The sequence below is a fragment of the Cuculus canorus genome, chromosome 10, assembly GCF_017976375.1.
Source record: "Cuculus canorus isolate bCucCan1 chromosome 10, bCucCan1.pri, whole genome shotgun sequence".
Taxonomy (NCBI): Eukaryota; Metazoa; Chordata; class Aves; order Cuculiformes; family Cuculidae; genus Cuculus; species Cuculus canorus.
Genome location: NC_071410.1, coordinates 6,979,512 through 6,993,260, shown reverse-complemented (window position 1 = coordinate 6,993,260; position 13,749 = coordinate 6,979,512). Strand labels below are relative to the sequence as shown.

General features: G+C 41.5%; 1 protein-coding gene across 10 annotated transcripts in view; it reads right to left on the bottom strand.

The window, feature by feature from the left end:
* Positions 1 to 13,749, bottom strand: part of FGF13 (fibroblast growth factor 13) — a 304,993-nt gene that overhangs the window by 12,632 nt on the left and 278,612 nt on the right. The window lies entirely within an intron of this gene.

Here is a 13,749-nt window from a genome sequence, read left to right as displayed (position 1 = left end):
GACTCTTTCAGGACCCGGTGTTATGACCAGAGGAAATGCTACCCATGCCTTTACTGTGTTTTGGTTAGCTTTTTGGTTCAGGCAGTCTAAAAAGGAACTTAAACGCCTTGCTTTAAGTAATCCAGGCTCTTTGATATTTGTTAATTCCACTTACTTATTATGAGGTGTAAATAAAAAGGACTGAGCTTAATAATAATGGGAATGCCAGAGGCTCAAGGGGTTTGTTAGCTCCACCCTGACCAAACCAGCATCTCTGTACGACCAAATGGTAATGAGACCTTTTCAAATGAGCCTGATTTACTGCAATCCATTTATTCATGAATGCCATGGATGGATGTTTTTCAAACCTCAGTAGTTTGACAGTGCCAGGACATGACTGGCAGCCAAACCCTGCTTCTTGATATAGAACAGAGATGGTCTTTGGAATTCCTCTGCCCTTGTGGCTCCCTAAATTATGCTATTGAACATATGCCGCTAAGAGGATCTCAGAGGGATGTTTGTATTAGATGGCAGGCTAATCGAGGGATTTGAGAGATTTCAGGTGGAAAAAAAACCTTAAAAACAAGATAATCAAGGATTATACAAGGGAGATGAGATGTAAGAGTGACCCTTTATTTGAGAGTTGATTCTAACTGGCAGAAAGGATTTGTTTCATCAGCTGAAGATCCCACCGAAGAAGGGACAGTTATGCAGAGAACAGGCTAAATTTCTCTCTGTAAATGACAAATACATGTTTCTCATACGCAACACTTTGAGGGTGAAATTAATGGAAATTCGAGTTTCAGGGAGTTTTCCAGTTCTTTGCACACAAAAAACTGTGCAGTAGAGCAGAGCCCAACCTCCACTGCAACAGACGCAGGTAACAGGAGCTTGTGTGTAATTCAGGGAAGTCATACACAAACATTTAAAACACTACGTTGCTCTAACAAGCAAATTGGCACCACGTAGCTTAAGAAATGGGAGGCTTCATATTACAGTAAGCCCTGGAACCACAGTGCACTCAGCCTGAGCGCATCCCTAGGAACTGCTCAGCCAGCCAGGGAGAGCAGCAAGCAGCTACTTCCACATCCCCATCACCCCTCGGAAACCAGCCCACGCAGACCCCTGGGGAAACCTCACTGAAACATCAGACAGGCCCACAAAGCTGCCTCCAAAATACAGTTTCTTTGGGTTTTATAGTTGTTACTTCTAAACGGGAACCACCAAGCCACACAATGCAGAAACAAACATTTCTGCAAACATCTCACCATGCTGTTAATAGCTAGAAACTGGGCTGAATATTACATGTCCTCCTAACAGTCCTCCAACATCTGTCCTAATGAAGTTAAGAATACATGCTTTCTTTTTCAGTGATTTACAGGAATTATTCTCTAAAACAAGTACACAGTCAGATGGGAACCCCTGTTCTTCTAAGAGACAGCCTGAACACAGAGATAAGCTTATAAAGCTCTGTTTTCTTTCCCACACAGCGATATGGACTTTGCCAGGGTCTGTCATCTGGCTGTTTCATGCCTCCCTGCTGCCCTTGGGCTGTGTAACAGATTACTCTGGAGTCAGACTTTTGGGAGACACCGTGCTGCTTCTGTCTAAGCAGCAGAGGAGAAACGAGTCCCTGGTAAAACACTTGCAAAGGTAATTTAAACTTGGAAGACACCCAAATGTCTCTGGGAGGTGCAATTTAAAGCTCTAACCTAAGACAGCCTGGACTACAATCACGGATTTCTGGAACGGTGTGGAGCAGTCACTCCATGAGCCAAACACTGCAGGTCTCTGTATTGTAATATTTTGACAGGTGAGCTGTTGCCAGTCTGAGTTATCTCACAGAGGAAAAAGCAGTAAAACACTAAAGTCAGACATAGGCACGACCACTCCCTGGCTTACACGCCTGTACCAGCAAGTCTCTCAGACTTCCTGAGACTTTGATTCAAGGAACATTTATTATTTCAAACTCAATCTCAATTTCTCTGACCCACTGAACTGACAGGAAAAAGATTCAGAAGGGTCCTAGTGCAGAGCAATCTTCATCCCTAAATCATACAAAAAGATGAATGATGTGAGCACCTTGATTTTAAAACCAAACCTTGTATCTCTGCTACAGGAAGCCCTTTTAAGCACAGATAAAACACAGAACTTCTGACACTAGATTAACAAATGCTGTTGGTTATATTGCAAGGAGAAATCTGAAAGGTAAGTCCAAGGCTTAGTTTGAAAGCTACTGTCATATTTTTTCTTGAGAATCTAAAATGCCTTGGATCAGTTCTGCTTCTAAAATCTGGTTATCTACTTCCAAGTCAGCAAGTAATATCTGCTGCAACCAGAGAGCTAAACCACCCTGCAATTGAAAGTATAAAAGTGAGCTTGTCGATCAGAAAAGGTGATTGCCTTTCAATTTACCCTCTGGTTGATCTTCCGTTTCACAGTTCAGGGCTACCTGTTGTTAGTATAACCTAACGAGCAGCAAAAAAGGCTGAGGGAAAATGGCAGAGCAGGCTAAGGACTCAAGGGAAATGCTGCTGAACCCTATCACCTGTCTGCTGAAGTCTGCACAAGGAATATGTGCTGGCAAGTTCAGAAATGCGGTTTTCCCACAGGCAAGCGAGACTCCTGGGACATCCTTGGACTCTGAAAGTTTTCAGGCTAAGCCTGTGGAGACCAAATGGGGTAACTAAATGCCATTTAAATTCTACCACTTAAAACAAAATAGGAGTACCAATGAAACAAATAGGATTAATCTAGCTAAATATCCCTGAGGATCCGAGTCAAAAACTGGACCTGCATGTGCAAATTCGAGCTCTGATTCATCTCGTCTACTTCAGGCACTTAAATAGCAAAGTTAGGAGCTGGGTCAGTCTGGGATTTTCCTGTTCTCAACGACTATAGCTGGGATAAATTACCCCTGGAGAAGGGAAGGGAAGGTGGATCAGCTGTGTTTGACACAGGGGTGAGATACACAGTGGGAAAAGTGAACAGGAAGCTGGACTTTTCCTACCAAACCACAAACTTTGCTGCAGAGGTGCTGGCCCTGTTCTTCCCCCAGAATTACTTTGGGCGGTGATGCCAGTCTGTGAGCCCTGCTGGACGCTCAGCAGAGCGGCACAGACTGTCCCAGGTGGCCCCAAGTTGCTGTCCCCGGTCACAACATGAGATGGGTTAAGTGAGCTTTAATAGCAAGTATTTTATTCAAGAGGATTTCAGTTCTGCTTTCCTCCAAGCCAGGGAAAGTCTGTCCCAGATCAGCCTTGGCATCAGCAATCTGACTGCTGAAATGGAAAGAAATTACCTTGGGTACATCCGAGATACAGTTTTTGCTTTGCAATATTTACAGGGATTTCTTTCCTCTTCACTGGAACAGCCCCCAAACCTTACAGTCTTATTTTGGCAAAGCTCCCATTGAAATAAATCATGACTCTGCCTGAGTTAATGCTCCAGGACTGAGTTCTAAACTATTAAAAGTGAATGATATGTAAGAATTTATGTCAATTTTCAAAACATCTCAGTAAAGTTAAACAAAAATCCTTCTTTGAAACTAGTAGAAGGTACGCGGCTGAACTCCCAGTCTGCTTTGAAATCTAAGCCGTAGCTTTTTAGTGAAACACAGTGCCTTTTAAACCTCATATTTTAATCATCACAGTTTAGTACCACACAGAACTCCTGCTTTGTTTCTTTGCTTCAAATACAACCTCCACCATTAGCTTTACAGTGCGAGTGAGCCCCTTGCATCACAAACTGACATTTTTCTTGTAGGGAAGCTGTAGGCTTATTCTTTTTCTCCCTCTTGCAAAATAATCTACTGTCTGAACAGGCAAATGTACCTTCCCTGTACAACCTATCGATATCCCTTCTTGTTCCTCCCCAGCACCTTCAGGGGACTCAGACTGAACATCAAATATTGCTTTAGGCATTGCGTTTGCATTTGTAAATTAGCCGTAGGTACAGCAGCATCTGTAGCTCAACATAACTAACTCTTCCCTGGATTTCAGAGTTTAATCTGTGCCACCTACGCAGCCAGGTGAGTTGGTGGTGTTTGGCTAAACTGGAAGCAATGTACATCAGACTGGCTCTGGCAGAGCTGCAGGTGCCCAGACTGGCAGTGACTGATTTCTCGAGCAGGTGACTTGCATGAAACTTTTAAAAGTTACACCCAAACACCTCGATCCCGGTCTCAGACCTTTGTCATATCCATTGATGCTCAGAGGGACCAGCTACTTGTGTTTACTTAATTCAGCAACATCACACAAAAATTATCATCTTATCAGGGATTCCCAGACTTTCATTACAGTGGAATGTTTCTATAATTACTCGTAACTGGCTTAGCCTAGGATGTCTGAGTGCAGATTAATTGAGTAAATAGAGTAATTATTTTCTTTCTGCAGGACATAACATTTTGGCTGCCAGTCTATTGTCTTTTTAAGTTCAGATTGGTGAAATTCAGCTCTTTGCTTCAGTGTATCCCATCACTGGATGTTTGTTATTGAAAGGTGGCTTCTGCCAGAGCTGAAAACACAGCCACACAAGCACAGAATATAAACTGTAAAATGACGTGGGAGAAAAAGATTAATTTCTTCCCCTAGATTTTGCAAAGCCATTACCTGGTTTTGAATGACATTTCCAATTCTACACTGGGAACTGTTAAAGCATTTACATAAGAATGCAAAAATGCACACATTATCACTGCAGGAAGCACTTAAAATTTAAGATAATTATATAGTATGGAAACGATTTCAAAGGACTCAAACAAAATAACAACTAATTCTAGAGAGTCACCCTCTAAGATGATTATTACTCTGCACTACTGCTGATCTCTCACTAAAAAAATCCTTCTCTTTACAATTATATGCACGCTATAAATTCCTACTTTGTTCTTCTACCATCAGGCTCCTACAGCTGCCACTGACAAATTTGCATTCTCTGAGAGCTTAACTAGAGAGCCAAAATAATCACACTGAGAAGGGAAGTAAAATGCTGTGTTGCCATCCTCAAATACAATCCTCTCTTCACCCTTGTCTTACTCTGGGTCCTCTTCTGTGGGCTTCTACACCACTGGTTTTAAAGCTGGGGATATAGCAGGGGGATAACAGCAAATCCTGTGTTGGGGAGAGAGCTGATGCCCATCCTGCAAATGCACAGAACAGCATCTCGATGCAGACGGAAAGTTTGCAACATGGAAGTGGGAAGGATTCCTCTGAGGAACTTGGTGTTTCTCTGCTGTACGATGAACAGAAGAATAAAGCATCCTATGCTGGAGTCAGCAGCACAGGTTACACACAAAACCTGTAGCGCTGTGTTCTGGGGGAGAAACCCTTCCTGTCATTCATCACTGCTACCGGGTATGCAGTGAGAGGAGCAACTGATAAACAGGGATGCAGATTCTTGTCTCTTCAAACTAACGAAAGCAGTAAAAATTTATTTGGTCAACAAATTTCCAGACCAAAAAACTCAAACGCGTTTGAACTTCAGAAATCTGGCATGGGAGGGGAGAAGCACGCTTGTGTAGATGAAAACCTTCTGCCCCACCAGCCTCTCTCCACCTTCCATTTTGACTCTCCACCATCGGTCTCATTCCTTTCTCCTGCCCCACTGCTACCATTCCTCTTTATGATCTTTTCCCCAGCTGTCCAAGGATAAAAAAGAATGAAGAAAAAAAGTCCTGCCTAGTTCTTTTGCTCAGGACAAACTCAGGGAAAAACTTATCTGCCCCCCCCCCCCCCCCCAATATGCTTTTAATGGATATCCACAGGGATTTGCAGAAGCTCATGCTGAAACTAAACACTGGCAAAAGTACCTACTGAACACGCTCTCTTGTTTCAGATATTATGAAGACATAAGGAAGTTCCATTTCAAGGCTCTGACTGAATATAAATGACAAAAAAAATGTTTTCCAAGTCTAACTCTTGGAAATAATTGCAGTGATAGAGCTGAAACTTCCCCACAAACCTCAGTCTGAAATGGAAAACGTATAGATTTTAAATCTCAAATTCTGACAAAGTACAGAGCAGCTAAAAATAGTATCTGGTAATGGGAAGCCCAGACAACTTACTAATAGGTGTTGCTACCTGGGCTCCTGCTGGTCTTTCACATGACTGTCTCGAACCAAAGCATCAGAGGTTTGAACAAACCAGAGACGTTTGATTGGCAATGGGTTTCCTGAGGAAATTTAATTAGGCTTGGACTAGAAAACGTTTCAGACAGCACTGGCAGGAATTCCCATCTATTAAACAACACTTTGCATCAGCAGAACGCCAGCAGCTTTTGCGAACACGGTAAAGATCTATGTGAAGATTTATTGGAGCCCATCAGAGAAGGGCAACAAGCATTCACAACAGTTATCCAAAACATCTAGGGCTACGGAGTTTCTTTTTAACGGTCAGCTTGATTAGCCTAACTATTGCACTGCAGAGACTATTTCCCCTCGCAGGAGATGTGATAATGAAGTCTCATACTTCAAACATACAGGGGTATGCGAGGTCCTGTTGTCCTGAACACAGTGGGGCTGAAACCCAGAGAGAGCTTTGCTGGCCCTGAAGGCAGAAATTCTTCGAGTGTTACAAAAATCACCTTTACTCCAGGTTGTCCTATGGCTCCAGTCCTGGCATTTGCTCAAAGAGAGCTGAAACTTCCCTGCCACGTCTTGTCTCCATGTACCTCGTCCTTCTGCCCCTCTCTCCGATTATAGAAACCATCACAAACAGCAACAAGAGACTCTCCCCTGCCTGCCTGTACCCTGCATGGTCACTGCAGTGGGCAGCAGCACGGGCTGGTACCAATGTGGCCTCTGTCTCTAACATATCTCATCCCAATCATTTCTCACCATTTTCTCAGATGAGAGAAGACAGCATTTGCCAGCCTATGATATCACTTTTAAAAGCAAGCTTGCCAAACATGGTCTAAAATGAATTATAAAAACCTAGAGCAAACTAACCAGCTGCCTACCCAACATCTAGATTGCAAGGACCTGTCTAGACAGAGAAGTAATTATACAGAAAGCAAGGCTCTTTGTCTTTGCAGTAGAGCCATCTTTCATGTATTGTTGTCACCGAAACCTTATCATTATTGAAAAAGACAAAAGAGGTCTGCCAAGTGATGGTCTAGAAGTCATCTTCTGTGTGGACACAACCTCATCTGACCTTTCAAATAAGCCACTGCAATTTGGGGTCAGAACACTGCAGTTGCCTAATTCAAACTTGACACTCCCCAGTATGGCCTGAGACAAGGTTCTTTGCAACGGCCTCATTTCTTGGAGACAAACTTCAGGGAGCTGCACCTACTAAAACGAGCAAACCACTATATTCAATTTCTTATTTTGTAAAACAGCAGAGATTACAGCTGTGAGAAGTAATTAATGTTTGCATTTGTGAAAAATGAAGACTACTAAATAATATCTGAGTGTAATCACATTTACATAGTTGAAATGTGCTTAGGAAAAAAAACCCCAACTTATAAGAGATTCACCTTTCCTGCTCCAGTAGGTGCAGTAAGTAGTGATACCAGCCAAGAATGCAAAGGTCTGAATTACATATGCAGACAGAAAAACAATATCTATATTTTTTAAACAATTCATGTGAATTACATGAACAAAGCTTGCAACCTAGCCATCAAACGATGTACATGGTGGCTCATCATTGGGATTTTTAATCTGCTAGCTCTAAAACACAATAGTATATGGTTCAGTGATTTACTAATAACCTACTTCTACAACAAATGCAGAGATGCAAATCACAACAGGTCTAACACCCCCCCTTCTAATTCACATTGGTTAAAAAAAAAATGCATTTGGACTGAGTTGGTTTGATTACTTCTTTGTAAGTTTTAATCTGTTAGTGGGCTGTTTTCTACTCAGCACGTAAATGAGTTAGCCTTTCATCATGAGAGACCTTTACAATATTGTTGTTGCTCAATTGCTCTGTTAGTTTTCTGAACATGCTGTGCATGCGCACACACACACACACACAAGAAGGACCTACGTACCCTAAGATACTCCACATCAAATAATAAAAGTGGTAAAGGTGAAAAAATATTCATCAGAGGCAGCAGGAAAGGAGTCTCAGAGGCAGGTGGCAATGTAATGTTCAAAAACTTCAAAACAAATAAAAAGACTCGGAGCTGACTTGCATTTTAGTCTCAGTAGCAATTTCAATATTTAGAGTAAACTAGTGGAAGCACTGCAATGATTTAGGAACATAATTCTCCCGGTTTATCACAAGGCTTGACTCCCTGCATTCCCTTCTTGCTCTTGGAAATGAGACTTGTCTGCCAGCAGCACCTCCCTGAGCTTGGATGATGTTCCCACATGAGCAGTTTTACAAAGAAAGACATGGAAACCAAGTTCTTGCATGTTTTGCCCAAGGCAAATGAGGAATTTATCTCCTAGCATGGACTAAAACCCCAGAACACTTCTTGCACCACTGTGGTGTTTAGTACAGCCGTTTCCTGCCTCTCCTGACTCCACTGAGCTCTCCAGCACCGTGAGGCCAAGACAAATTAGGAATCTCTTGGTTTATTGTTTTTTAAACCTTTTAGAAGTCCTGGAATAGCCCTAGTCCTTGTGGTCTCCCTGCTATGTCCTGCTACAACGCTAAACCTGCCTTTTGTCTTTTTCCATAAACTTTTTCACAGTCGGGCAGACGCACGGAGGATTTAGCTAGGAGTAGCCCAAGTGCATCCAGCCTCAAGTTCATAGAAGGAGTATGGCCACATTTTCCCTATACAAAGCTAAAAGGAACAGGAGAAGCTGCTACTGAGGGTACAAACCTCCTGGTTTTGGAAAAGCGACAATTCCCAGCAAATAAAAGCCTCCCTCTGTATTTACCTTCACATTTCTGTTTACCTCTGTATCTGTAACATTCATTTATAAGTGAAGCAGTTGCATTGTCCTCTGACTTCTTAGAAAAGGTACACACCAAGGAACACAGGGGCATTTTCAGACTGAGTCTTCTGCAACTTAATTACTGCTTTCTAGAGCTAAAGTTTCCTGTATAACACTGCTCTACTTACACTGCCCAACTGCAGAACTTTTGGGGGTATTATTGACTGATAAAGCTTGCGGGCAGCACTCTACTAACTTCTGGGTGATGGCAAACCATTGGCAGCATTGCCTGGCTGGCATCAAAAGAAAGCTCGGCTACTCGGCTACCCCAACAGCAAAGTGCTACTATGGTGTTAAAAATTAATTAGGCACTGTGCACTATAAAGCTTCTCCATCTCCTGCCAAAATGAGTCCACGGTGGTGTTGAGGGGAAATTGATGGGAGGATCTGTTGGTGATCACTATATACCAGTAAAACACGGTTAATGTGCATCAACAACTGCCCGCCGCATCAGTTGCCGTACGTAGCTACAAGTAAGTCAAGTACTTTATTTGTGTAATTACAAGGAACTGATCCCTGGGGGTCATACAAATAATTCAGTATACTAGCTAAAAATGAGCTTTCTGAGAACATTTAAACTAGTATAATTTGATGGGATGCAGAGTTCTGGAAAATAAATGCCAAAGGGGATGAGAACACAGCTAAATCTAATTTATTTTTTAAATTAAGTGAATATTCACATTCCCCCCACCCCGTATTTGCTCAGCTTTAATGAATAGCTTCTTTGCTTCTTCATTGGTGTCTCTTCCATCTTGGAAGAGACAATATCCCAAGTTGGGGAACTGTATCCAAGGCTCAGCACAACTGCCAAAGAGTAAAATAAAGTCCTCGATATACAGTTACATTTCACTGCCTTTGTCCCTCACCTGAATGGATAGCCTTTTCAGGGAGCTTCTGAAAAATAACCTCTGTTATTAAATTAATCAACTTGTGTCAAATAGCAGAGTGACAAGAGAGAAAATTTACCTGGGTAATAACTCAGCAATAAAGGTATATACAGAGGAGGAGGAAATTGGGTTGTTGCAGACACAGCAATAACATCATGAAGCAAAATCCAATATTGGAAGAGATAAAAGTTTTCCGTCCCAATATTCCTCAGTGACAAGTATGAAAAGAGTATGCATAACAAGGGAAAAAAGATGAAAGATAGCATCAGTAAAAAATGCCTTTGAAAAGTGAGCTAACACGTAATTAATCCCTGAAAAAGAAAGAAGATCAGAGAATTGGGAAGCTTGCACAGATACAGATCTCAGTAACATGCACTTTGGGTCTTCCCTGTTTAGTTTTGCTAAACGCTCTGCAAAGGTGATTCAGAGAGATCCCAGCCAAAGGCCTCCCTCTCCCCTGCGAGAAATCTGCTGAGCTCTCCCCCGTCTCTACCCACGTAGAAAAACAACGGGTAAATGGGGGCAAGTGGGTTATTAAGGTGGCAATGGTGGTGACAAGGCAAGCCAGAAACAAAATGTATGTCGCCGTGACATGTTTTCCAACAGCAATGACAGATCTTAATAAGCAAGTTATTCTTAAGTTTTGATTTGAGGTGTATATAATTAGGTAATGTGGGTGTTGAGTGATAAAACCCACAAGAAATACACAAATTAGAAGCACTGATTTCTCTAAACCATGACCTGTTTCATACTAAATTGTGTGACCTATTTTTGTTGTATTTTTATATTTGAAAAATAAAAGAAAAGCTTTCTTTTTCATCTCTTCTTCAGCATCAAAAAGATATATTGGTGACAAATGACACTGCTTTTTCCAAATCTCATCTCTCAAAACTGAAAAACCCCTATTTGTGGTTTGATTTCTTTTATTGTTAACTGTTTTCCTCCTAGGAGCAACACACAAGATCTACCTTGTCTTTTTCAGGTTTTCTGGTGATTACTTTCATAAAATTACCCACAAGCACAGCTAAATAATACTTGTTCTAGATTTGAATAAGAATAGGGAAAGCTAGAAAAACTCTGACTGCTGATCAAAAGCAAAAATTTACAATGAATTTCAATAGCGTCCTTTAGAAGGGAAGATGGCTGCTGAAAAAATACGGGACTTTTTGATCCACTGAAATATCAGGTGTTTGCACACATACCAAGATCTTTTAATGGTCTATAAATGTGAAATAGCTAGGACAACTTCTTATGTAGATTGTAAGAGTTGATACTCCTTACCATCTTCACTAACACATTGAACACGGAATCAATAGAGCAGTTGTACGAAATTATAATTCTTTCTATCTCAGTAATTGAATAAATTGCTTTTAAAATTACATAGATTATCTTTTTTAAATGTATAATGCAAAGTACTTCAGTGTGCAGGACAGTGTCTTGTTCTAGTTTCCTCACAGTCTTTCATACGGGCTTCCACTGGCCACGAATTCATAAATTGTTTTTATAAAAGTAATAATCTTTCAATCATATGACTATTATGTGACAAACTTCTTTATCTATAGTGCTTGCTATGAGCAAAACTACAGTATTATTATTTCGCAAGAAATCCCATCCATCTACTGAGGATGACCAGACCAAGTTGTTGCTGTTGAAAAAAACACCAAATATTGAACTTGGGAAACACAACTTGCCCAAATCTCTTGTTATACGTCCCACATAAAAGCACTGGCCAACTGCATCCAAGTTCTGCTCTATGCAATATGCTGCACCAATCCAGCACACGTTTTTCTGCCTCCTGTGCCATCCTCACCTGGAGCACAGCAGGCAAACCCTGAGCTGCAATGGGAACTGCAAACCCCTTCACAGGCTTCTCTGAAGCCCAAATGCCCCTCAGTAATTCACTTATTTTTGCAACATCTCTATCAAATTATAAGGTATCATTAGAGCCAATAGGAACAAACTCAGTCCCATGGGAAACAGCAAGACTACAAAATCTGTTCTTATTTCAAATAAACATCAAAACAAAAAGTTTGTATCTTTTCACTAAACAAACAAAATATCAGAAACCACCTCACGATATTCTTAAAATGCTTTGTTCAGGCTATTATAAAACAAGAAAACTGAAATTGTAATGTTGAAACATTTTTTGCAACAATACAATGTTTTCATAATCTTGCCCCAGGAACTCTAAAAATCAACACTGCCAGCTTTTCTACTGGATCCAGTCATCTTTCTCCCAGGCTTTCTCTCCTGAATTCTATTTTCTTGAAATCTTAGATTATCCTTATGGATGAACAGATCTGTTTTATAGATGTCTTTATACAGCACCTCATCCAGATGATCCCTGATGCTGGTTCCCCAAGTATCTTCCAAAAGCTTTCATCCATTCAAATTCATAAGAGCAGTGATTAAGAATAAGAAAATAAAACCGGCAGCAACAAGAGCTTAGAGGGAATGCTGTACTTTTAAATGAAAGCTGATTAGTCTCAGCTGTTCCTTCCTGGCTAACAGTGAACAGTAATACTACTTGATTCTGTCTGCTTTACTGCTCAGCGTTTTCTAGGGGGGAAAAAAAGTCCCTTTTATATTTTTGACTGGGAATGCAGAGTATCAGTGTTTTCAGTAACCTCAAAGCTATGGCAAACTCAAGAATAGGCATCTTTGCCAATGGCCCACACAACATTTTCCCTTTTTGTTTTACTGACTTTCTACTTAGCACTCAGTTGCACCTGCGCAGACCTGAGAAAACAGCTGCTTCTTCTGCCCGAGTCGTTTTCAGCCACAGTATTGCCAGGATTGTATTTCAATGACCCTCCCAACCCAAATAACCTGGCACCCTTCCGCCTGTCAGCTCCCATATGGGGATTGCTCCCAGTGCTGCCTCCTGGCTTTGCCATCTGCCTCTGAATCCTTTGCGCTGGTGTGGGATGAACCCCAACTCTGCTCCCAGCATTTCCACCCCAGAAGGGACATGAGGTGGAGATGGGAAGCTATTGCTGAACGAAGAGGTTTTCTTTCTCGGCAGCAAGGGATGCTGCTCTGTTACGCTGAGGACAGCACCATCGTTCCAAATATTTCAAGGACTTTGCAGAGAAAACATCATTGCAGGTCAGAGGAACTATATTGTGGGGAGAAGACTCTTCTAACCCAGTGTGGGAATGCTGCTGTGCGCCAGCATTGGGCTCAAACCACTGCCATATTCAGGCAGGCTCAGTGACCTTCACAGCTATGACTGCAAGAGGATGCTCACTGATTGGATGATGCTGTAAGTAAAAGCCAGGAGCAGTAGGAAGTGGTCTACTAAGTGTCTCATTTAGTTCCATTAAAGGGTCTAACCACTATCCTTGGATTGACTATCAAATGGAAAACATCTGTTTTATTTAATGATTTCTACTGATGCTATTCAGATCCCAGCAAGTTTGAAATGTTGCCCCTTACGCACTTAAGGCACATTTCCCAATTAAAAGTGGAGCGGTTCTTTTTATAGTAAAGTGGGAGATTTGCAGTAACTACTGTAACGCAATTGTAAGGAAGATCTCCAGGGCTTGCTTAACTTTTTCATTGCAAAAATCAGTCTTGGTAAGAAAAAGCAACATCTTAACTCATACAGTGGTTTCCCAGATGAGCTCCATCCTGGGTATGCCTTCTTTTAGTCCCACCCACAGTACACCACCAGAAGGTTGTAAGATGTTCCAGAGGCTCAGTGTACAGAAATGGAGCCACTTCTGATTATCACCAGAGAAAAAAGGACAGAGTCACAGAATTATTTACAAAGAGACTGACATGGAAGAGCAAGTATATTGTCTGATACGCAAGAGACTATTTCCACAGGATAACACTTTCAGGGAGGTTGTAACTTAGCCCTTATCACTTCTTGACAGAAAAAGAAAATGCTTTTACCAGATAATGTCTCAGAAAAGTGCACGACTGGTTACTGTAATCACAACAACATATTCAAAGGCAGGGAAACAGAAAATGAAATGCCCAGTAGGCATACGT